Source organism: Periplaneta americana, chromosome 5, assembly GCF_040183065.1.
Source record: "Periplaneta americana isolate PAMFEO1 chromosome 5, P.americana_PAMFEO1_priV1, whole genome shotgun sequence".
Classification (NCBI taxonomy): Eukaryota; Metazoa; Arthropoda; class Insecta; order Blattodea; family Blattidae; genus Periplaneta; species Periplaneta americana.
The window spans coordinates 114,746,942-114,772,882 of record NC_091121.1 but is presented as its reverse complement, the minus strand read 5'-3'; the positions used below and the strand labels follow the sequence as shown (position 1 = coordinate 114,772,882).

The 25,941-nt window shown below is 34.6% G+C and overlaps 2 long non-coding RNA genes across 5 annotated transcripts; one reads left to right on the top strand and one right to left on the bottom strand.

Moving 5' to 3' along the window:
* The first annotated feature begins 935 nt into the window (after positions 1-935).
* On the top strand, positions 936-14,903 carry LOC138700086 (uncharacterized). Its single transcript, XR_011332186.1, has 3 exons — positions 936-11,770; positions 11,894-11,988; positions 12,848-14,903. It is a non-coding gene; the product is annotated as an uncharacterized lncRNA (long non-coding RNA).
* A 1,950-nt stretch (positions 14,904-16,853) lies between these two features.
* On the bottom strand, positions 16,854-19,944 carry LOC138700085 (uncharacterized). 4 transcript variants are annotated; one of them, XR_011332184.1, is made up of 3 exons: positions 19,509-19,944; positions 19,286-19,394; positions 16,854-18,339 (listed from the first exon to the last, which is right to left on the bottom strand). It is a non-coding gene; the product is annotated as an uncharacterized lncRNA (long non-coding RNA). The 4 variants fall into 4 exon arrangements; XR_011332185.1 differs by having other exon boundaries at positions 16,854-17,062; XR_011332183.1 differs by having other exon boundaries at positions 19,286-19,944.
* Between the last annotated feature and the right edge of the window lie 5,997 nt (positions 19,945-25,941).

Here is a 25,941-nt window from a genome sequence, read left to right as displayed (position 1 = left end):
TACCGGGGTTGTATCCGGTGTGGCTTAGTGGATAAAGCATCAGCACGTAGAGCTGAAAACCCGGGTTCAAGTCCCGGCGCCGGAGAGAATTTTTCTCCGTTCCATTACTCTTTCATCGAATAATGAACTAATTTTTCACTTTTGAACCCATGTGCTAGTATCTTTTCTCATGGTTATTTTACGACGCTTTTTCAACTGCTATTATTATCTAGCGTCTGAATGAAATGAAGGTAATAATGCGAGCTAAATTAGTCAAGAAACAAGGGCGAAAGAGACTCAGCTTTTGCTCTCTAAGGGTTGAGGGGAAAGTATAGTACATGCTAGTGGTAGTATATTTTTAATAAATCGACTGTTGTTAAATGAGAGTAAGTACAGCTGTCAAAAGAAAAAGTGGCCGCTCTCCTGAAACAATGTTCCCTTCAGGTATCTTCGCTACAATTCGGAGACAGGCGATGTTACATGTTGTTGGATCACGTTGCCTGATATCTACAGTTATAATTGAAGTATACTGTGTGTTATTCGATAGCATAATGGTAGCGTTCAAGCCTCTTATTCATGAGGTCCTGCGTTCGACTACAACCTCGTGCTTTTTATGTCCTTTTTTGTTCTGTTTTTGAGAGAGACAAACTAGATATAATGGCTCCTTTCTCTTTTATGATTATTTTAGTAATTAACATCAGGTTCATTAATATATTATGCCATGACTTTATCATTATCATTATGATATTGTGGCTGCAAATGGAAAGAAAAAAGATTTTATTCTCAATAAAATATCTTTCGTGGCATAAACATAACAAATTTACTGGCGTCGGCCTTAAAACATTCAAACAATTAAGCGTTCAAAAAACAAAACAAAAAGCCACAATTCAATATTTAGTCTATCTTCCTCTTATCTCGATCATCTTGCAGTCGAGTGGGCATGGAATTGACTAGTCTTTGCAAATAGCGACTGTTCTTAGACACGATATTCCAGGCATTCTGAACATACACACATAAATGTTCTGTCCATGGGCAGGTCTTTCATTGCAAACCCAGCAATCTCCAATCTTTCCTATTTTCTGCCTTCCTCTTAGTCTCCGCATATGATCCACGTATCCTAATGTCGTCTATTATTCTTTTCAACCAGAGACCCAACCAATTCCTTTTTCTCTTCCTAATCAGTTTCAGCATCATCCTTTCTTCACTCACTTTTTCAAACACAATTTTATTTCTTATTCTGTCTGTCCACTTTACACGCACCGTTCTTCTCCACATCCACATTTCAAATGCTTCAATTCGTTTCTCTTCATTTCGTCGTAATGTCCATGTTCTTTCCCCATACAATGCCACACTCTACACAAAGCACTTCACTAGTCTCTTCCTTAGTTCTTTTTCCAGAGGTCCGCAGAAGATCCTTCTTCTTCTATTAAAAGTTTCCTTTGTTCATGTTTGCAGTTTTCTTGGGAAGGATAGGCCTAAATGCAGTAACATCCCGTTGCTTTCCGCACACCACTATCTCTTTCGCATCTTATTAAATTCCAGGGGGCCCAAGCGTGAAGATGAGGAGAGTGGATTTGACTAATTGGGCCCTCCGGACTTCACCGAAAGTCACGGCAAGGGTTAAATATTAATTCTATCAGGATGTTTGACCCGATCAGAGACCGGGAAATCTCAATTAGCCTTTGCCCCCCGCATCCTGGATTAGCTTCTACGAATCATCAGAAAATCTTAGAGTGTGATTGGGCCAATTTTCCGAAAATGTTTCCACACTTTTGCTCTCGTAGCTCAGCGGACGAACGTCGGAATTTAGATGTCAACGTCTCAGGTTCAATTCCTCGTTACTCCTTTTCATTTTATTGTGGTTCAAGATAATATAATGTAATAATACAAAAAGAAAAACTAATACCAGTATTATGCAACTGGATTTTTCCAAACATAATATTAAAATTATGTTATTTATATCGCTAAAGAACGATTACAATATAAATAACTTGAATATTATTTATACAGTATCACTAAAGAACGATAACAGAATATAAATGATAAATATCGGTTTGTTTAATTAATATATTGCGAAAGAACAATAACAATATAAATAACTTGAATATTATTTTATAATGCTAATGAAGGAAAACAGAATATAAATGATAACTTGAATATTATTTAAATCGCTAAAGAACGATAACAATATAAAAAACGTGAATATTATTCATATCGGAATTTCACAGATTTATTACAGATGTATTTAAGAAATTGTAGAAGAATATTAATTAGTAACAGTGTCCTATTTATTCTTCTTGGAGCCAAATTTGTAACTTTCAAAAGTGTGGTTACTATGTTGAAGTGTATGTGTTGTAACGGATGCTTGATTTGTTATGTATGTGAGTCAGTTATGGGATGATTGATGTCGTCGCAATGTCAATTATAGTTTGATTGTGTTTGTGTGACTATTGTGTATTAATTTATGATGTATGGTACGGAAAGCTGCATATTTGTGTTATAGAAGTGTTACGTATGTGTGTTGTTAATGTTTTTGTATGTTTCAAATTGATAACTGATATTTGTTTTGCAATCGCAATGCCTAATTTACGGATTGTTTATGTTTTGTTTACATCGCGTAAGCTAATTTAATTTTCTTTTCCATTTCTCTTTTTTTTGCTTATCTTTTTAGTGTATAAAACTATAGCCCTAACATACATATGTAAAATAGGGCTAACCCCCATTGGAGATACAATAATAATTATTATTCATATCGTTATAATACGATAACAGAATACAAATGATGACCTGAATTTTATTCATATCTCTAAAGAACGATAACAAAATATAAATAACGTGATATCCATAAAGAACGATAACTGGATATAAATGATAATTTGAATATCATTTACATCGCTAAAGAACGATTAAAAAATCAAATGAAAACTTGAAGAAGGCCCGAACCTACGACCTTTGAATCATTAAACAAGCACTCTAACGCTGGTCTACGAGGCGCAGAACACTTTCATAGTTCCAGAACTGCTTGTACAAGCAGATGCATCGTGTAACATCGCCGCGACCCGAAGTGGACTTTGAAAATATTCACTGTTCACGAGTGCGGCCACTTTTTTTTTTTTTTGACAGCTGTACATATTAAAATCAATATATTTAAAACTTCAGGCAGTTAAAATAATGCTTCATCAGTCAAACATACTCTTGGATTGAAGGCCTCAAACATTTCTTTCAATTTATTATAAACTGTATAACCACTTATAATTATTATCGCCTTGAATTCAATCTAAATTTACATAATTAGACTTCGTATTGTATGTATATAATATATTTACGAAGACTAAATGGTCTATAATATATAGACTATACTTGTTTTTTTGAAAGATGGGACATGACGGGAGCATTACGATCGGAAAAACAACTGAATGTTACATAGTGTGATAGGCCTGTTGCTATGGTAATAACAGTTTGGTTGCCAAACTTACAGTTAGCACGTGGCGAGTGCTTAATAGCTCTCTTGGCGACATTTATTGTGCAAATGTGCACATAATGTTAGCATTCGTATGTTTCGTCTTTGATTCTCTGTCGATTTTTGAATTGTTTTCTTACCTTCGCGATAATTGTCAATGAATGTTTTAACGTCAGCCATCTTAACAATTGCTAGCTTCCATCAGCTGGCAGCATGGTAGTCCATATTGGCAACATGGCACTGTAGTTCCAAGCTCGGCCACTTAACCGTCATGTCCCATCTTTAAAAAAAACAAGTAACTTATAGCTAGATTTTTTAAATACCCAAGGTTGGAAAGAAGGGTTTATATGAGGTTATATAACAAGCCTTAGGCTCATTTTTACTGATTATGAACTCAAACCATTTTCAGAGTGAAATTGAAATATTTATTTACGATTCTAACTAAATAAAACTTCTTTTCTGATCGGTAATTCCTAATGTGCCGTCTGCTACTGGCCCCATGAAAGCCGGCCAGCCATCGAAACGCAGCTGATGCGCTGTTGGCATGTTAGGTATATTGTCCAGCCTCATTTTTAGGAAGCTGTGATTGTGTATACTACCAGAAAAAGTAATTGACCTTTGAATATTCTAAGTTCCAGATACAAGAAACTGCGCATGCTTAGAGTTATAGAGCATAGTGATACACAAGCTGTCCACATCTGGAGAGTAATAGTTAGCGCATCTGGCCGCGAAACCAGGTGGCCCGGGTTCGATTCCCGGTTAGGTCAAGTTACCTGGTTGAGGTTTTTTCCCCTCAACCCAATACGAGCAAATGCTGGGTAACTTTCGGTACTGGATCCCGGACTCATTTCACCGGCATTATCACCTTCATCTCATTCAGTCGCTAAATAACCTAATATGTTGATAAAGCATCGTAAAATAACCTACTAAAATAAAAAAATACACAAGCTATGAATAGATACGAAGAAAATGGATTTGTTGTATAATTGATATCTATATGAACGGCGCAGTTAAAAAATAAACAACTGAAAATTTAAAGTTTCGAGAAAAGTACATTTTAAAGCTTTATGTTGCTGTGAGAAACCAATTACCGGTACTACAGAATTCTGTTAATGATGTTCCATATAGCTATACTATAAGTTTCAAATAATTAGAACGTGTAAATTGGATTTTTCACAGCAACATGAAGCTTTAAAATTCAGGTTTCTCATAACTTTAAATTTTGAGCTGGTTCCCTTTTGAACTGAGCCGTCAATATATATGTGGACCTTGGTGAGGATACTAACATGCCATGCAGAAGTGAAGTTTTTCGTCTCGTCTCGTCTCAGTAGCTCAGACATCTGCGAGTCATGCGGAGAAGAGGGGATTCGAGCCTAATTGCAGTGATATTTATTTCCTGAATAACTCGAAAATGGAGTTTTACATAGTCATGTGACCGAGGTTTCAGTTTGTTTAGCAGAAAGTGGAATAATTACTGACCAGTTATTATAATTACTGACTAGTTGTTATTAGGTTTGACCTGGCCCAAAGAAATTAAAAAAAAAAAACAAACCATAATTTAGGAGATAGTTTGTCTTCTTAAAAAAATTATTCGGCAAAACATAATTTTAACATTATTCCGATCGTAAACTAATCTGACCAGCAGTAGTTAGTTTGCGTGTATTTAAGAAAATGACCAAGATTTTAATAATAATAATAATAATAATAATAATAATGGTCAACTTCCGTGCTCTATTAATCACTCATCAACTCACCACTATTTTCCCACCTCACTTCTAATATTCCCATTATAGCCACTGTTTCATTGCTTCAAGTTTTCCATCTTACCTCGTAGCACAGGAGTCCTCATATTCATCGATCTTCTTTCTTCTCTGTTGCGTTCCAGCATGATGTATCCTTCCCCAGTATCCCCCTCCCGGACATCCGAACTGGGGGATAGTTTACATCCGGAATTTTTTACCAGGGAAAGACTCATCATGCTATTATTTATATAATCATCTTGGGATAAATAAATAAGGAAGCTTCCCATTGCTTTCCGCACACCACTCTCTCTTTCGCATCTTAAAAGATCCCAGGGGGCCCCAGCGTGGAGGTGAGGAGAGTGGATTTGACTAATTAGGCCCTCTGGACTTCACCGAAATTCACCGCAAGGGTTAAATATCAGATCCATCAGGGTTTTTGATCCATCAGAGACCGGGAAATCCCAATTAGCCTTTGCCCCCCTTATTAAGTCCAAAGCATTATAAAGATCATCAGTCTGAAAAGACCAACTAAGATCCTTATCGAACATGTCACCAAGAAAGTTAGTCTTCAAGGATGACTTAAGATTAAAGTTATATTATTGAAATACTAGATATTTAAAATTAACATTATTAAACACGAAGTTGTGTCTACATTAATAATAAAGGTATTGGAACGACACCATTTTTTTATTCACAATTACCATTAATTAATTTTCAGTTTGCGTAATACCTAAACAGGAACTTCCGTATCTGTATATACTCGTAGATCTGTGGTTGATACTTTTGTACGCGGTTTGGAATTGCTGTGTTGCCTAAACCCCAAAGACACAAAACCCTACATACTGTTTTATCGTCGTTAAAATCTACATATTTTCACATATTCGACCACGCAAGCTATCAAAAAATCGGTACAAACTAATTTCAAGAATTAAGGAGAATTGCCCATTCAAGACTTTATGAAAATACAATAATTTAACATGAATATTCTCAAAGCAAAAGCCTTATATTTCTAGAGGTAAATGATCTTAAACCCTCAGTTTCTTACTACTGCAATCCGGACTAGGAATACTGCTGAAGTAATAGTTCATGCTAATTCAATTACATGACCTAAAAAAGAAGATGAAAGCCACAAGATCTTATCTTGTTGGCGAAACGTTTAATACACCATCATTAATTCCGTTGGGTATCCCATTCCTTTGTCTGGTATCCTGATGTAGCCAGATGTTCGGCTGGGTTAGTTGCTGCATACTCGATGGGCTGCATGAAACACTGAGTTCACTTTCTTTGAAAATTGTCTCTGTTGCAGGTACAGGAGATGTCTGTGTAGGCCTACAAAAATACAAGAAACTTCGATGATCGAATCAATTAATTACATGTAGATTCCTGGAGTTGTTTCGAAAGTTCTGAAAGATTTATAAAGCCGCGTAAAATCTGCGGAGCCCTTGGAATTTAATTTAACACTGCTAGTGATAACCGACGTAGATGAAGTAGGGAAAGGGACTCGTGTGCTGTGGATATGAGTTTGATTACAATTCGACTGATTGATTATATGTGCACATTTTTTCTTTCCACGCTCTCGGAGGCAGTGCCAAAAATGCAGTACACAGTGCAGCTTTCCACATTCGAACATGGAAAGATAAAATGTATGCACTTTTTTCAAAATGAATCGATGATGAGCTACGGGATTATATGACCTAAACAAGTGATCAAACCTAATGGGATTCATATATTTCAATTTCTGTCAACGTTGAGACTGCTTCGATAATAGGAGCACCAAAGAAGAAAGATAAATACATGTCAATTTAGCTATTATTGGAAGGACCTGTGATCACTTCGTCGCCCCAGTAAGACCTTTGCTATTGTGAGTTCGTAATGTAGATGAAAAATTACAAACATTTCGAAGTCAGTTGTTTATTCGTACAATATATTCCTGTTGAATTAGAGATAGATGAAGATTTTCGTAACAGTTAGGCTACTTGAATCTGAATTACATTTAATAATAGGGCCTAACTGTAAACATTTTGTGATACATTATGCCAGCGTTTCTCAAACATTTTCCACTGCGAATCACTCTTAACGTATTGTACAAACTTGGAGTTCTTGTAGTCCATTTCTACTTCTCTTTGCATTATTATTATTATTATTATTATTATTATTATTATTATTATTATTATAAGGGTACAGATAATAATTTCAATGAAAGACGGGAAGCAATTTGTAACCTTAGGAACCAAAAGAATGATTGCATGATGGAAAAACTGAATAACGTAGAAACAAATACTAGGAATAGAAACATTAGACATTTATATAAGGGCCATAAAAGAATTTAAAAAATGTAAACGTAATCTATACTAATAATAAATCTGTAGCCGAAATTTTTCTGGTAATTTTCGATTTTCCAAAAATAATTGATCCTAACATATATAATTAACCATCCTGAAACCGAAAATCGCATTTTTGAAATTTTTGTTTGTATGTCTGTCTGTATGTTTGTTACCTTTTCACGCGATAATGGCTGAACCGATTTATATAAAAACTGGAATATAAATTAAGTTCGTTGTAACTTAGATTTTAGGCTATATGGCATTCAAAATACATTATTTAAAAGGGGGGTTATAAGGGGGCCTGAATTAAATAAATAGAAATATCTCGCTTATTATTGATTTTTGTGAGAAATGTTACATAACAAAAGATTCTTTAAAAATGATTTCCGATAAGTTTTATTCTTTACAAAATTTTGATAGGACTGATATTTAATGAGATAAATGAGTTTTAAAATTAAAATAACGCCATCTAAGATGGTGCAATGAAATAACAAATGACTTCGTCTATAAGGGGCCTTGGACAACAACAATCGAAAAAGGGGCCTTGGACAGCAACAATCGAAAGCTATTAAACTTAGCCTACAGACAATGTTTCTGTGTTTGTATGAAGTAATATCGGAAGCTAAATTAACCGATTTGTATAATTAATTATTATTTCATCATTGGAAAATGTAGTTTCTCTAGATGGACATAATGCTATAATGTTATTACAGTAACTTCTGAGTGCTCTCTGGACTAAAATGATCGCATTTTAATTATTTAAATACAATTTAAATTAAGTAACATATTAAACGATTTATCCTTCTATCAAACACGAATGTTTCCTGGATCAAACGTCCTATTTTAATTATGTAATTACTTTATATTTATTTCTAACAGGTGCAGCGGAGCGCACGGGTACGGCTAGTCAAGAATGAGAATGATGACTCGCTTACAAACTCTCATTTCATCCTGAATAAACAGAAAAACTACTTTGGGCAACTACTAAACGTATCTAGGACAAATAGAAATGATCGTTCGATATTCAAATACAAACTTCTGAGCCATTTATACACTAGCCCACACTTTCTGATGTCGAAATAGCGATAGGAAAGATGAAAAAGTACAAGTCTCCAAGAATTTATGCAATTACAGTGCACAAAATTAGCCTAATAAAAGCGAATGTAAAGCATTATTATCTGGTGAAATGAGCTTGTAGGCCTACTTGCTATTTGTGAAAAGGAAATTGTATCGGAACAAATGGAGTTCATGATTATTGCACCTTTCTTTAAGAAGGGATAAAGTCTAACGGTAGTAACTTTCGAGGAATATCACTTTTATTGACATCATACAAAATTTTGTCCAATATTCTTTTGAGAAGTCAGCCTGGGTAGTGTAGTCGGTATAGCGCTGGCCTTCTGTGCTCGAGGTTGAGGGTTCGATCCCGGCCCAGGTCGATGGCATTTAAGTGTGTTTAAATGCTACAGGCTCATGTCAGTAGATTTACTGGCATGTAAAAGAACTCCTGCAGGACAAAATTCCGGCACAATGGCGACGCTAATATAACCTCCGTAGTTGCAACCATCGTTAAATAAACCATAATTTAAAAAAAAAATTCTTTTGAGAAGATTAGCTCCTTATGTAGATTAAATTATAAATAGACTATTGATCAGATTTTTTGTATTCAACAGATATTGGAGAAAAAAATTGGAGTATAAGGGCACAATACATCAGTTAAATTATTCTTAGAATTCAAAAAGGCATATGGCTTCTTTAAGACAGAAGTTTTATATGAATTTTTATTGAATTTGATATTCCCAAGAAAATATTTCGTTAATTAAAATATGTCTCAGAGAAACGCACAGCAGGGTCCGTATAGGCCAATCTCTGCCTGAGGATTTTTCAAGCCACTTTGAGCTAAAACAAAGAGATGCACTATCACCTTCTCTTTTTAATTTAGCTCTAGAATATGCCATTAGGAAAGTCTAGGAAAACAGAGGGTTCAGAATTGAACGGATTACATCCGCTTCTTGTTTATGTGAATGACGTTAATAGGTTAGGATAAAATCCACGAATTATTAGGGAAAACTCGGAAATTTTACTTAAAACAAGTAATGAGAGAGGTTTGGAAGTAAATTCTGAAAAGACAAAGTACTGTATATGATTATGTCTCGCGACCAGAGCATTGCACGAAATGAAAATATAACAATTATAAATGGATCCTTTGAGAAGGTGGACAATTTCAAATATCGTCGAGCAACAATAACAAATGTAAATGACATTCGAGAATAAATTAAACGCAAAATAAATAACGGAAATGCCTGGTATTATTTGGTTGAGAATCTTTTGTCGTCAAGTCTGCTTTAAAAAATTGAAAGTTAGATTTTATAAAACAGCTATATTACCGGTTGTTCAATATGGTTGTGAAAATTGCCTCTCATGTTGAGAAAGGAACAGAGGTTATTTATGTTCTAGAATCCCAGATAAGACTGAAACTTATTTTACTAGGAATTTTATCATATCCTTATAAACTGTATTTAAAATATTCATTTATAAAGTTTTTAACAATCATTGCGTAATCATGGCATTGGTTTTTTAAATAAATGGCGTCCTACATATAGGTCGGTAGGTTATAGATGGAACATATGAGCAGTATGCATTAGTTGTCCAGAATGTAGGAGCAAATACAGATAAAACCAGTTGTGATCTCAATGTAAATCAAAACTACAATAATATAATGCAACAATGTAATTTTAGACTAAATACTTTAACTCATTCTTGTGATAATATGTTATAAACTGTAAACACAAATTTTATTCTCTTATATACTTCTGAAGTGAACGAAGTAAAAAATATGAACATTCAGTGTTCATTACTGTGAATTGCAACAAAATAAATCCACATACCCTATATAATTCAACACGGTAAATTGTGCAACATCTGACTTGAAAATGAAAATTTATTAATCACAATGATGACATAAATAAACTGTACACATACATGCGAAAACTTCAAAGTTGGTGGATTTGTAAAGACAAATGGCAGGTCTAAGGATGTTGTGGACACAAATATTACTAACATGACGAATAATGATATGGTTGTATTGTGTACAGGAACCAATGATATTGCAAAGAATTGTACAAATGAAGGACTCAACAGCATTGTTAAGTTCATTCAAGATAACAAACAAACGAACTTCATAGTTTTGGAAGCACCTTACAGACATGATTTAGTGGAGTGGTCATGTGTAAACCAAGAAGTGAAGAGATTCAACAGGAAACTGGGCAAGAGACCTAAGTTATATGAGCATGTTAGAGTCGTGAGTGTGCAGTTAGAAAGAAGTGACTTCACTAGACATGGATTACATATGAACAGCAAGGGGAAAAATCAGTTATGTGAGACAGTAGCAGACACTATAAAGAAGGAATTTTCATCGACGGAAAGTGCTGCAATTGAATTGACTGGAGTGACGACACGTATCAACGTAGATGATGACCGACCTGGCAGCACTGATGATGGAAAAGAAGAAACTCCGACTCCAGGGACCACTGAGGGACCATCGCGAGTATCGACAGAAAGTGCTGCAATTGCATCGAGTGGAGGGATTGAAGTGACGACACATACCAACGTAGATGATGATCGGCCTGGCAGCACGGATGATGGAAAAGAGGAAACTCCGACTCCAGTGACCACTGAGGGACCATTGCGAGTATCAACTAGGAACAGAAGACCTCCCCAAAAGTTAAGTTTTGATTTTTTATAAGTAAAGTAAAGGGTGTTAGTGATAGTGCAGGTATTTCTAATAAAAGTAATAAGAACACTAGTAAATTTGAAATATTTCATCAAAATGTGCAAAGTCTAGGTAACAAGAAAGAAAACCTTGAAATACTTACTGAGCATTGGTTAAACCAAGATGATTTAGACCTCTATGGGCCCTATTCATAGACATCGCGCTAACCCATGCTATGAGCGTTCTAAACTAGCCCCGGTTATAGCCAGGTTACTTTTACAGGATTCAGAGACGCCGATTAATCAGTGGCTACGTTAGTCGGCGTATTAGCTTTGGAAACTGTTACACGATGCTGAAAATGCTACTGCGCATGTGCAGACTGGCAATTGTCATGCTCATACGCAAGCGATTCCGGATCGTTTATGTTTATTTGTGAGGTTATTGGCGATATTAAACTACAATAAACTATTTGTTTTTTCTTCTGTGGTAAAAAAAAGCAAGAAATATACATGGAAGCGTGCGGGAATTCGACTATACAAGAAGAAATGTCGAAAATGTAAGTAGAAATGTTATAATATTATACGTAATATTTTTAGATTAGGCCTAGACGTAACTATTATGAAATATTGGACTTCAAAGAGTGAATTATTCTAATTCAGTATATATTTATTTACTTTAGTTGAAGAAATAACTAAAAACAACTGGTGGAGGATGCCCTGCTCCCGAAATTGATGACGTAGGCCTACGAAACGATATGGAATGTTAACATATGAGGTATGTGTTTTTGGTTCATAGGACATGTTTTTGTGAGATAGGCTTATTACTTCATGGTAAATGTTTAATGTGGCTCTGGTATGATTATGTCACCTAAGGCTACTCTGAATAGGTACTTGGTAGCCTAATTAATATAACGTAAATAATATATCTTGTAGGAATATAACTGATAATACTAGTAAAATGTAATTCACAACAATCGTGAAAATGCAAGCTACGCCTATACTCAATTACCATAAATGCAGTTTGGATAATATGGTTTTGTAAATACCCATAGGGGATTGGGCCACAAACATCTGATGTCAACCCACACAATTATCAATCATACCTTAACGTAGGCCTAATATCTTGTGTACAAGAATTATCGAAACTGAGACCTTATTTTAAAGGGCAGTAGGAACGCCTAGAGATTTCTGAGATATCCTTTTCTCTACTACGTCAAAAGAAATAGCATTATTTGAGGTTAGAATTACCTACATAAGCATAAGAAATTTGTAGAATCCAAATTGATGGTCAGCTATAAAATTTCATTATCTTGTGTGTTTGTAGAACGCTAGTAAGTGATTTATAAAATATATATCAAACTCATATTTATTACAGCACTGAAAAGACAAAACCTCATACGCCTATGTAATCTGTAGTTGTGGTGATGTAAACATAGATTACCTCTTATTATGTTACAATAGAAAGCCCTAAGAATAATGACAGGAGTGCATGTTTGGATCAAATGGATAATTTCAAACAATGTGATAAATTTTCAAATTTAGACAATTAAAAAAATTCACAGTTTTGATAAGAAGTAGTGTCTTTTGTGTACAGTAGTATGCAAATGATTAACATTTTTTTCGTCTTTCCATAGGACTCTGCTGCAAGATCGAGAATGGCAGAGTATGAAGAAGAAGTGTTCCTCCTAAGCATGAAGCCCAAAAATTAAAACGTGATGAGAAGTTCTATGAATTGCACAAAACAAAATTGTTATTAGAAATAAAATATTATTAAAGGCAAAGTTAAAAATTATCTGGGACAAATGAAAGAACTAGAAATGTAACTTAGTAGTAGTGGTAATGGTGGTGGTGATGGTAATAGTAGCACTAGTAGTGAAATTTTCTTGAGTTCTTGTCTACTTCATTTCCTTGCGAGCTTCCCAGCAGTATATAGGAACTTGAAATTCTTCTGTCCCAATCGTTTTCTGGAGTTTGGTGTAGAGTAGTAAGTATTCCTCGTTCATTATTATATTTGTCTTGTTGCATGCTACACAGTGTTATGAGTGTAACAAGTTTATTTGATGGAGATATGCTGCTGGACAGTTGTGGCCAGTTTCTAAGCTGAATGGGGCAACTGCATCAGATTGAGGACTTAGTATTACAATATATTGGGCTCTAGTAGTGTTTTCAACTTTTTATTTTCACATTGTTGTTTAGTGAATTCTATACATATGTGTGTGTTCCTTTTTCTTATTTTAATGTCGGTTAAGAGTTTTGCTGATTTATAAGACAGGTTACTTATTTATTTATTTTTTTTGTTTTTGCTGGATTCATCATTCATCAAACTGTAGTTCCTCAGTTGGAACATATTCCCTGATGGAGGTTTAAGTACCTACCTAAAGCAATTTAGTTACACTTATGTCTATAACTATGCAATTAAGGTATTATTAGTAGAGAAATTTAATTCAGAGTCTTTAATTTAGGCTTGGAAGTCTCTAATGAATTGATCCATGAATTGAAAAAGCAAAATTATTATTAGAAATGGAAATGTTAAGAAAACACAATTAGAAAGAAAAGAATAGAGGGAGGGCCTAATGAAAAGTTGGAAATGTTGTTGTTTTCTAATGCCAGACATTTGACAATAAAGTCATTTGACCTCTTGCACTCCAATATTTTTCAAAGATATTGTCATGGTCAGCCACTGAGGCACAGATTTGAGATGTTCCGAATCTGTTTCTTGGTTTGAGTTGCACAATGGACAAAAACTGGAAATGTAGTACTTTAGTGTAATGTTCTCTTTTTTTATACATTGCTGAAACTCATGTTTACAATATCATGCTCTTTCAACTACATTCCTTAATAAATAATATTTTGTTTTATTTTGTGTTAGAAGAAAATACTTATATTTCACCACTTCTTTAAATGAATTTATTTTTTATCAGACAGTCTATCAAAGGTAGAGATGTGATTTTGCATCATATTGTAGGTATGACATGCATAAATACACAACAAATTTCATCACAAAATGTTGGATAGTTTTTTAGTTATGAGGGAAATGCTTCATCACTGCACAGTGAACTGTCAACATTTTGAATTTAGAAAAAAATATATATATATATATAAATATTTTTTCCAATCGTAAAAATATTTTTTTCATATAGTAGAAGGACAGTGTTTTACACGTACTAATTTTCATAATTGTACAAGATACAGTAATGGTGGAAAAAATGTTGAATATTTGCAAAATTTTACTGCTGTAAGCTGTACCTAACCCCTTCAGGTAAACTGAATATGTAGCTTGTATGTTAGAGTAAATATCTGGTCGCAGGATTCTTTCCAATGCAGGGCTAAATCTGCAATGCTTCACTCATTTCTTGTGATCATTTTACTGGTGACTCGTCTGTATTATTGCATGAAACTCATTCAGAAGTTACTAATTTGCATCACTTACAACCTGAAATGAATATAGAACTTAGGAATGAGGAGAAAAATAAAGGTCTATATTTATTTTCTTAATACTCTCACTCTATGCTAAACGATTTTGTTTTTCTTTTTTCTTGTAATGGCGTTTGCTTACTCTTGTATTATGTTCATATGCTTTGTTTGGCTTTTCCCCCTTTGTCCTTAGAATGTACAATAGTTTGTAACTTAGAAATAAGTGAATATGCAAAATATGAATAAAATTATTGTATGAAGCGAAGTTTAAACCTACATACGAGTTTTAATTTAATTTACAGAACCCCTGAGTTCCCATTATACTACCACTACCCCTTTCTTTGATATTATAGACTTATTAATTTGTCCTACAGAATAATATCTGTAATATTGACAATTAATATGTCTATAATATTCTCATAGCTGCAGTGCATATGTCTGTACAGATTACTGTGCACTAAACTGCGGATTCCCGGCCAAACAAGTCACTCAGCTGAGTGCGCTCCTAGTATAATGACAGTTGACATTGGACATATACCTCAACATATATACCTAACATGGAGTCAGGCCAAAAAGAGAAACATTGAAGGAGGAGGGTTCCATCTGGTGCTGTGGATTGAATTCGGCGTAGCTCAGTAGTCAGAATGCTTGGTATGTAGAATCAAGGACCCGGGTTCGATCCCCGGTGCCGGAGCGAATTTTTCTCCTCAAATATTAACCTTTCTTTGATGTTTATTTGTGAAAGTTCTCCAAAACATAAGAATGTGCTATCTATGGTGCCAGTACCTAATATTTTTATATTGAACTTATTGTACGTAATGGAAAGGTATATTATCATAAAATCCTATTAAAAAATAATCGCATTCTGCCATCTGTTTCAGTGACGTGTGGGCATTAGCACTGGATGCACTATTTATACTTGGAGTAATTTATGTGAGAGTTTTTTTTATTAGACAGTAACTCTATAATTAAATCAGTCATTTCTAAAAGGACTTTATCCAATCTTTTTGCTAAAATCAATTTAGAACGCTATCATATTCTCACTTGAATACGCCTTCTTGATGATGGGCATTATTCAATGTATTTTATTCAGCTCTATGCAGGCTTCACAATATTCACAGCACTTCTCAGAGGGCCCTAATCCTGCAGTAAGGCGATTTTTATGCAGATGAGATTTTGAAATAAAGCCCTTTCAGAAATTACTGATTCAAATATAAGTTTATTAGCAACATTCCACGTTATACATACTTCAACTTTTTGTTTTACTTCGAATTGACGAAGATGTTAATATATGGACTACAATGGTTTTCAGTGACTTCTATAAATAAGGAAGCATAGAGAGTAATTTGTCACACGGTACAGTATGTATATTAATCTTCTGTATACCAACCTCTAAATGAAGGCCTACACCAATCTGGTTACATGTATACCCCAAAATATGCTTGCAAATGAGTACAGGTTTACAAAATGCCCTATGAAAAATTGGTACTATTTCTCTTTTATCGAGGAAACATTTATATTATAAAGAAATTATCATTAACAGTTCTCTTTTTTTCTTTCTAAATAATTTCTTTACAATTTATGCACACCTTTACTGTGTAGTGTCTGAATGGTCATTGCACTCACATGGCATTCTGTACTACACTTCCCATCCCTATTTCCCGGACATATCTTGCATCTTCCAACTTGTGCAGATGGCTAAGGCTGAAGAGAACTCTCTTTGTAAATTGTAATTCTCTGGAGTCCATTTTTTTAACATTTCAAAAATGAACTGCACAAACTAAGCTGGGGATACTCGCTCAGTGATACAAACAGGTACTGGACTGCTGCAATAATAATAATAATAATAATAATAATAATAATAATAATAATAATAATAATTAGAATATTAAAAATTGAGGTGTATATTGCAGGTATAGCAACCCAAGAAACGAATGTATAAGTGATTCATAAGAAATAAAATTGACATGAAATACAAAGTAAGCGCACACCAGTGATTTGTGCAGTCAGTTCACATAACTTAGAGTATCTTATACTTTCTTAGATGTTAGAATGAAATAATTTCCAACAAAATGATAATCTTTCAAACTTAAACAATAAAAAAAAAACATATAATATAAGAAAGTAATAGTGTGATTGGTGTACACAGTTACATTACATGGTGTAACATTCTCCCTTACTTTTCATTGGATTCTGTCCATGATCATTTAGAATAATAACATAGTATTTCATTTTTTTAAATTTAATTTATTGTGTTCCATAGAAGCTTTAAGATGTGGAACAAGTCAAGAGTTACACAAATTCTTGGCAAGATGAGGTGAGGCCGAGGATTCGCCACATATTACCTAACATTTGCCTTAATGTTGGGGAAAACCTCTGAAAAATCCATCCAGGTAATCAGTCCAAGCAGGAATGTAACCCAAGCCCGAGAGCAGCTGCAAATAGGTATAAAAACAATTAAAATAGTATAAAAAAGTATAAAAAGATAGCAAGCAGATCAATTAAATTTTCATGCATAGACAATTGAATTAAGACAATATCTAGCAAGCAGATTAATTCAATTTAAAGGCATAAACAATTAGTTGAACTACACAATAATTTAGGTATATAGCAAGCAGATTAATTCAATTTACAAGTTTAGACATTTTATCAAACAAATTTAATGAATTATAGCATATAGAATTCATCAGTTAAACTTATACAAAAATACACAATACATTGCAAGTAGAGTAATTCACTTTACAAGCATTAACAAATATTCGTGTACACCATAACCACTATCCTCAACAAAATGAAGCGTCCAAATTCATGCTGTTCAAATCGCTTCTTAATTCTAATCTCATTGAAAATGCGAGAGTCATGGGCACTTCCTCTTCAACGTGCCACTATATCCAGAATTTGGAAACTTGCATCACTTATAATGTGAAATGAATAAGGTAATATATGTGTTAACTAGCAATTTCATAAAGGACATTTCTATAAAAAATTAAAACTGGTAAAAAAAGTGTCATGTGGGTACACAAATGAAAGCTACGAATGTGATTTGTCACTCATATAAGTGAAATGTATCCCTTTTTTGTGCAATTTGGTAAAAAATTTGAAGTCTTTTAACTAAGCAATAGTTTTTATTCTTTGAGTTTTTTTTCATTCTGATATTTAGAGCTGCTAACAGCCTACAGCAGTTGTGTAAGCATGCCACTCTGAAGTTAAGACATCACAATATAAATTGCAACACTTTTATATAATGTGTGTCTCACCCATAACGCAAAAATTAACATTCCAGTAATTAATTTAAATTCTACGCCTATACTTTGGATTTTCTTTATGCTTTGCAAAAGTAACCTAAAACATGTAGCTAGTTAACCTATAAACTTGAAACATATTTCTATGAATCCATTCATTATGATCCCATAATATTTTCCATAGTTTCATCTTCAGCATCACTAAACCGAGAAATGGTGAGGAAATTTCGAGAGAAATTAAAAGCAGATCCTCAGTCTTATCCTGCATATGTTACCTAAAAGAGAGAATGTGATAAGCAAAGAAAAAATGTTACATTCAAGTATGCAAACAGTACCATATAGTGTTAAAAAAGAAGAGACTGTCTAAAATGGAGTGTAAAAGGAAATACAACAACAAATTCTTAAAGAAATGAAAACATACCATCTCTAGAGAAATGAAAGTTATAGTTGAAACAGGTCATTTGACAAGGCTGTAAGTAAAAATAAGTACCATTGACTCCATCACAAAGAAGAGCTGTGATAAAAACAGTAACATAAAATGAATTATCAGGTTTCACAAAATATTTGTCTTTTCATAGGTAAGGCCTTCAGTAACATATGAAGCAACAGAAAAGGTGCTGTTTTTTTTATCAAAGAGATGATATTAGTTAAATTTATCTTAGGTTTGCTCATCTATGTATTATGTTGATGTATTGCTTGACCTTCTCGTAATTCTCCAGAAAAGCTACATTGAAGGAGGAACAATGGATCTTTGCTTCACTGACTTCCGTGACATATATACAGTAGGCCAAATAACCATGTGGTTTTAGTCAGCAGCCACAAATACTTTCAACATAAAAATCGTTTAATAGTTACTTGGGTACTGTTACTTATATACTGCATTGCACTGTTGTAGCTCCCACACTCCCACTTATTACCAATACAACACAATTTCTCTAATAATTCTCCCTGGACTTCTCGCATGTTATATTAGTAATTAGTTAGAAGGAGGGGGGGGGGCAACAACATTGAGGCGATTTTTTATTGTGTCTTCTTCAGTGTAGCTTTTCTGGAGAATTACAAATTACAAATCTTTTTCTTGTACCATTTAACTGAAATAATGTAATATAATGCATTACTATCTAAAATGTAAATAAAGTTATTAAAAGCAAAACTAGCACTCAGGTGGTTCTCTTCGTACTCTGCTTATATACCTTGCATATAGGCCTACGAATCTGTGATAGATTAGGTTAGATTATTTTTGGCTATTATAATGCCTTGCATATATGACCAGCTGCATCTCTACAAAAATATCTCACAAATTCAACGATTTTCAGTATCGAAATCATCGGAACTACTTCAGCGCTAGTTTCATCAAAATTTCAGCCTAGGTCTACATAACCTCTTACGGGTTGTAATTTCATTTACAGTATGTACCTGAACGTTTAATAGAGAATACCACCCCTTTCGGTTGATATATATTTGTGACAGTTCTCCTCCTACATTTGTTATGGGTATGTGGTTTGCCATCTATGGCGCCAATAACCTAAAAATGATGAAATATCACAATAGACCTACTGTACCAATATGGTACCGGTACAGTACAAATTTCTCTAAGAAAGCATTCACATACAATATTCAAATCATGAAATATAATTACCTGAGGAAATCTTGCGATGTCGTCAAACTTTCTCGCAGTGTTATTCGTTTTTCTTCCCTAGGAAAACGTACGTAACGAGGCGCAAGTCCAGTGATTGCTACTGACACATTCGTTATTATACATCTTACAGAAGCCTGACTAATGTTGTGTACTTCATATTTTCTAAATATGTCCAATCTCGGTAGATACGTCTTCCTCCTAAGTATCACATCACGAATTCGACGTACATAACCCACATTCACTGCACCATAACAGCCATCTTGCTAAGCTAATCGGCCTCTAAACTACCCTACGGCGGGGGCTAAAATTTAGCCAGCCAAACCCCTCTTAGTACACGTATTATCGCTAACACTGGTTTATGAATACGAAAAACGTTAGTTCGCTGATCATCCACCGGAAGTAGCTATTTAACCCGCTCTAAGAATGTCTATGAATAGGGGCCATGTTTAATAATTTTATTCTTTTATCAAAATTCTGTAGGAAAAACAAAAAAACATGGAGGCTCATATATATTTGTAAAAACAAGTATAGAAGCAATACCATTTACATTATTTGATCATATTAATATTGAAGAACATTTTGAAGCTAGTATGGTGGAATTTCCCCAGTTGAAACTAATTATAATCTGTATATATAGGACTACCAGCAGTAATATCCAGATCCTTATTGACAAATTGGATATAATAATTCATACTTTGCGAAATAGAAACAAAAATATTATAATTTTGGGTGATATAAATGTAGATTTTTAAAATAATAATAATAATAATATTACTTCGAAATTACAACTAGTATTAAACACTCATGGCTTAGAGGCAATAGTAGGGGAGGTCGGGGCAAGTTCGGCACATTAAGCTAAACACTCACATAAGTACAATAAAAAGACAATTTATGTTTTGAACTCTTAATGATAAATACACTTGATATATTTATATTATATATATGGATCAGAATTTACAAAAAAGTGAAGCATTGAATTAAAAACAGAAATAAATTAAAGATGCTACATTTGCTGAAGTTGCCCCGCACTCTGGGGCAACTTCGTCAGTATTTGTATCCTCAACAAAATAGCTTATATCCGAGTTCAGATTTCATTTACAACATAACAAACTCTCATAGGACTAAATTTAATATCTGAACATATCACAAATGAAGTGTCCAAATAAATTTTTCATGTCTGTACATGTTCATATGTCCATCGTATGTGTGGCTAATTTTTGTTTAGACAGTTTTTTGACTTCATGAAAGCCTCAAGTCAGGCAGATCCAGCCATCTTCTGGTTTATGTTGAAAGGATGCTCTATATGATTGGATTCTGCAAATCCGAAGGCTAATCTTCGAAATTCCACTCTAGACGTTCCGAAAAACATTTTCTGCAGATTGATTGCATGCTGCTTCAAATTTTCAGCCATATCTGAAACAAACACTCTTTTAAACCTGACTTTATTTTATGCACTTGGTGCTGAAAGATCTACTTTCAGCGAATACTGAAGTGTAGTTCATGGCACTCCATAATTTTTTCGGCAGATGTCACGCTTATCTTCTCTTATTATGCATACATAGAGCTTTCTTGAGTGCGTCCTGGTCATATTTATTTTCAGTTTTCCACTTGTAATTTAGAACCATTTAACTGGTAATAAATAGGCAACTAAAGTGTACGAGGGTCACTCCAAAAATAATGCACAACATTTTTTAATTTTATTTTTTATTCTACACCTTTGCAATTTATGTAGTTCATAGATACGACCTTCCCGTTTGTATTCATTTTTAATTTAAGTCGTTCCCGTTAGTGGCTCCATGATAGCTCTCCTTCAAGATGGTTGCTGTACTTGACATTCGTCAGAAGTAACGTGCTGTTATCGAGTTCCTGTGCTGTGAAAACGAGACTGTGGGAAAAATTCACAAGAGGTTGAAAAAAGGTGTATGGAGATGCAGCTGTCGATTGCAGTATGGTTAGTCGCTGGGCAAGCAGATTATCTGGTGAAAGAGGACAAGCCAATATTCGGGATACTCCTCGCAGTGGCAGACCCTGCACTGCACGAAGTCCTGATAATGTGCAGCGTTTTGACAACATGGTTGTGGCTGACAAACGAGTAACAGTGAAAGAATTGTCACTCCAAGGTTTGTGCCAGGTGGGTTCCGAAGATATTGACAGAAGCCCACAAAGGAACCCGAAAAATAGTGTTCAGGGAACTTTTGGACAAGTATGAGAATGGTGGAGATGACTTTCTTGCAAGAATTGTGAAAGGAGGTGAAACATGGCTGCACCATTTTCAACCGGAGACAAAGAGGCAGACAATGGAGTGGCATCATGCTAATTCACCAAAGAAAAAAAAATTCAAAACTGCGCCTTCAGCAGAAAAAGTTATGGCTACTGTGTTTTGCAATTCAGAAGGGCTCTTGCTTGTGGACATCATGCCACAGGGAACCACCATTAATTCCGATGTGTATGTGGCAACTGTCAAGAAACTTCAAGCTCGACTGAGCCGTGTTCGACCACATTAGGAGAAGCAGGATGTTCTGCTATTGCACGACAACGCACGGTCACATGTCAGTCACAAGATCACAGACCAGATCAGAAAACTTTGATGGGCAACACTGAAACACCCACCTTACAGTCCTGATCTGGCACCATACGATTATCATCTCTTTGGTAAACTGAAGGAATCTCTTCGCAGAATGAGTTTTGAAGATGACGACTCCCTCATGCACACTGCTAAAGAGTGGCTCAAACGTGGTGGTTCAGACTTTTATCGTGTAGATATACAGGCCCTTGTTCCAATGTGGAGTAAGGCAGTTGAAAGGAACAGGGATTATGTGGAAAAGTGACATTTTGTTCCTAAAGGATGTATCTATGTTCTGTGAAAATAGTTTAGCTATAGGATAAAATGTAATTTTCAAATATTGTGCATTACTTTTGGAGTGACCTTCGAATAATTGCTTTAAATTACTTTAAATGTTATAATTACTTATTTTATATACTAGTTAACAAACAATACAGAAACACTATTCTCTTCCTCTTTTCCATAGGGCAAGATCGGCAGCTTACTGCCCCAATTGGCAAGAAAAACATTATTAATCAGTACCCTTACTAGGGGCTTGCAACCAGCTTGCCAAGCTCATAGTCTAATACAGATTTAGTCGTTCAAAATAATGATGCCACTCACTAATATCGTCAATGTTATCGTTACGGGTTCTTTAAGACATTCAATATCATAATTACAATAAGCCATGAGTTAAAAAAATATATTTACCTGTCAGATCTGCAACTATCTCTCCATACCACACAAGCGTTCTTCACAGCAAGAGGCCTAGTTTTCTCAATACACTACCCTCTGAACAAGCCCTTATTTGCTCAGGTCTTCGAAACAAATGCTATGACAAAGTTGCCCCTAATGCCGAACTTACCCCGATCTCCCTTAAATGTCCCAACAAGAATAGGAAGCAGCAGTCAGTCAGCAGTTGATCAAATCATACTTACTTACTTACAAATGGCTTGTAAGAAACCCGAAGGTTCATTGCCGCCCTCACATAAGACCGCCATCGGTCCCTATGCTGTGCAAGATTAATCCAGTATCTATCATCATATCCCACCTCCCTCAAATCCATTTTAATATTATCCTCCCATCTACGTCTCGGCCTCCCCAAAGGTCTTTTTCCCTCCGGTCTCCCAACTAACATTCTATATGCATTTCTGGATTCGCCCATATGTGCTACATGCTCTGTCCATCTCAAACGTCTGGATTTAATGTTCCTAATTATGTCAGGTGCGTGCAGTTCTGTGTTGTGTAACTTTCTCCATTCTCCTGTAACTTCATCCTGCTTAGCCCCAAATATTTTCCTAAGCACCTTATTCTCAGACACCCTTAACCTATGTTCCTCTCTCAGAGTGAGAGTCCAAGTTTCACAACCATACAGAACAACCGGTAATATAACTGTTTTATAAATTCTAACTTTCAGATTTTTTGACAGCAGACTAGATGATAAAAGCTTCTCAACCGAATAATAACACGCATTTCCCATATTTATTCTGTGTTTAATTTCCTCCCGAGTGTCATTTATATTTGTTACTGTTGCTCCAAGATATTTGAATTTTTCCACCCCTTCGAAGGATAAATCTCCAATTTTTATATTTCCATTTCGTACAATATTCTGGTCACGAGACATAATCATATACTTTGTCTTTTCGAGATTTACTTCCAAACCGATCACTTTACTTGCTTCAAGTAAAATTTCCGTGTTTTCCCTAATCGTTTGTGGATTTTCTCCTAACATATTCACGTCATCCGCATAGACAAGAAGCTGATGTAACCCGTTCAATTCCAAACCCTGACTGTTATCCTGAACATTCCTAATGGCATATTCTAAAGCGAAGTTAAAAAGTAAAGGTGATAGTGCATCTCCCTGCTTTAGCCCTCAGTGAATTGGAAAAGCATCAGATAGAAACTGACCTATACGGACTCTGCTGTATGTTTCACTGAGACACATTTTTAATTAATCGAACTAGTTTCTTGGGAATACCAAATTCAATACTTCCCTCTTAACCGAGTCATATGCCTTTTGATCAAATCATACTAAAGAAGGATTTGTGGAACTACAGTTTTAATGTAATAACAACTGGGTTCTCTGATCATGATGCTCAAATCTTGCAGTTACATCTGGAAGATAGGAATAAAAATAACTGTAACAGTTCTGCTATATACAAGAAAGTAAGATCCTTTAAGGAAGAAAATATTCAATATCTAAATCATCTACTTGAGAAAGAATCTTGGAACTCCATATTCAAACAAACATCAGTAAATCTTGCATATGATGAATTCTTTAAAACATTCAATTATTATTATGAGACAGCTTTGCCTGAAATTAATATCAAATTTACAGGGAATACAAAAAACTGGGTCACTACAGTGATAAGGGAATCTGGAAAAAGACTAAGATTTCTTAACAAAATATTAAAAGGGGGGAATGTCTCAAAAACGTTTAAAGATTATTATTATCATTACAAGAAAATTTATAATAAAGTAATAAGTCAAGCCAAAAAAATGCACAATGATAAATTTATAAATTCAGCTGGGAACAAGTCAAAGGCTATGTGGAAAGTTATTAAAGATGAACTGGAACAAAATAGTAATGATATAAAGAATATCAAATTAAAATGTGATGGTGGAGAAATATGTGACCCCAATAAAATAGCAAACATATTTAATGATTATTATGTAGGTATCGCAGAAACTATACTGGGTAACAGTACACAGATTAAAAACAATAATATAACAAAACACAAGGATAATTGTAATAGCATATTCCTAAATCCTACTAATGAAACAGAAATTACGGAAATTATTAAACAATTTGGGAATAAAAGATCAGCTGGCATCGATGGGATTCCAGATTTTATTATCAAAAAATGATTTCTAAATATAGTTACTCCTGTAACTTTCATAGTAAATCTTTCACTGTTAACAGGCCAATTCCCAGACAATTTAAAGATGGCAAAAGTGAAACCCTTATATAAAAAAGGACAACAGACGGAAGTTCAAAATTATAGACCAATCTCCTTACTCTCCTTTTTTTTCTAAGATAACAGAAAAGGTTATGCACAAGAGGCTTCATTTTTAACCCAACATAATAATAATTGTTGAAAACCAACATGGATTTTGTAAGGGTAAATCAACTAATACGGCAACTATAAACTTTTTAAAAAGAGTATATGAATCAATCGACAGGAAAGAAATAGGATCCACACCTGTGGAGTAACGGTCAGCGCGTCTGGGCGCGAAACCAGGTGGCCCGGGTTCGAATCCCGGTCGGGGCAAGTTATCTGGTTGAGGTTTTTTCCGGGGTTTTCCCTCAACCCAATACGAGCAAATGCTGGATAACTTTCGGTGTTGGACCCCGGACTCATTTCACCGGCATTATCACCTTCATATCATTCAGACGCTAAATAACCTAGATGTTGATATAGCGTCGTAAAATAACCCAATTAAAAAAAAAAAAAAAAAAGAAATAGGAATAGGATTATTTTTAGACCTCTCAAAAGCATTTGATCTAGTGGATCACACTATTTTGTTGGAAAAATTAAAAACTATTGGAATTAGAGGCTTGGCACACAGTTGGTTTACTTCCTACCTGGAAAACCGTGAACAAAGAACAGAGATCACTTGTAAAGAAAATGGTAAAATAATAATAAATTATCTGTCTGAAAAAAAAGTGCATTGGGTATGGTGTTCCATAGGGCTCAATTCTTGGACCAATTCATACATCAGTCATGGAGAACCAACTTTCTTTGCAGATGATACCAGTATCTTTTTATCAGGAAAAGATGTCAGTACGATGGGTTTTCTTATAGAAAAGACAATAAATCAACTAGTGGAATGGTTTGAGAGAAACAGACTGGTAATCAAAAAGTCGAAAACCATAGCCATTTCTTTTCA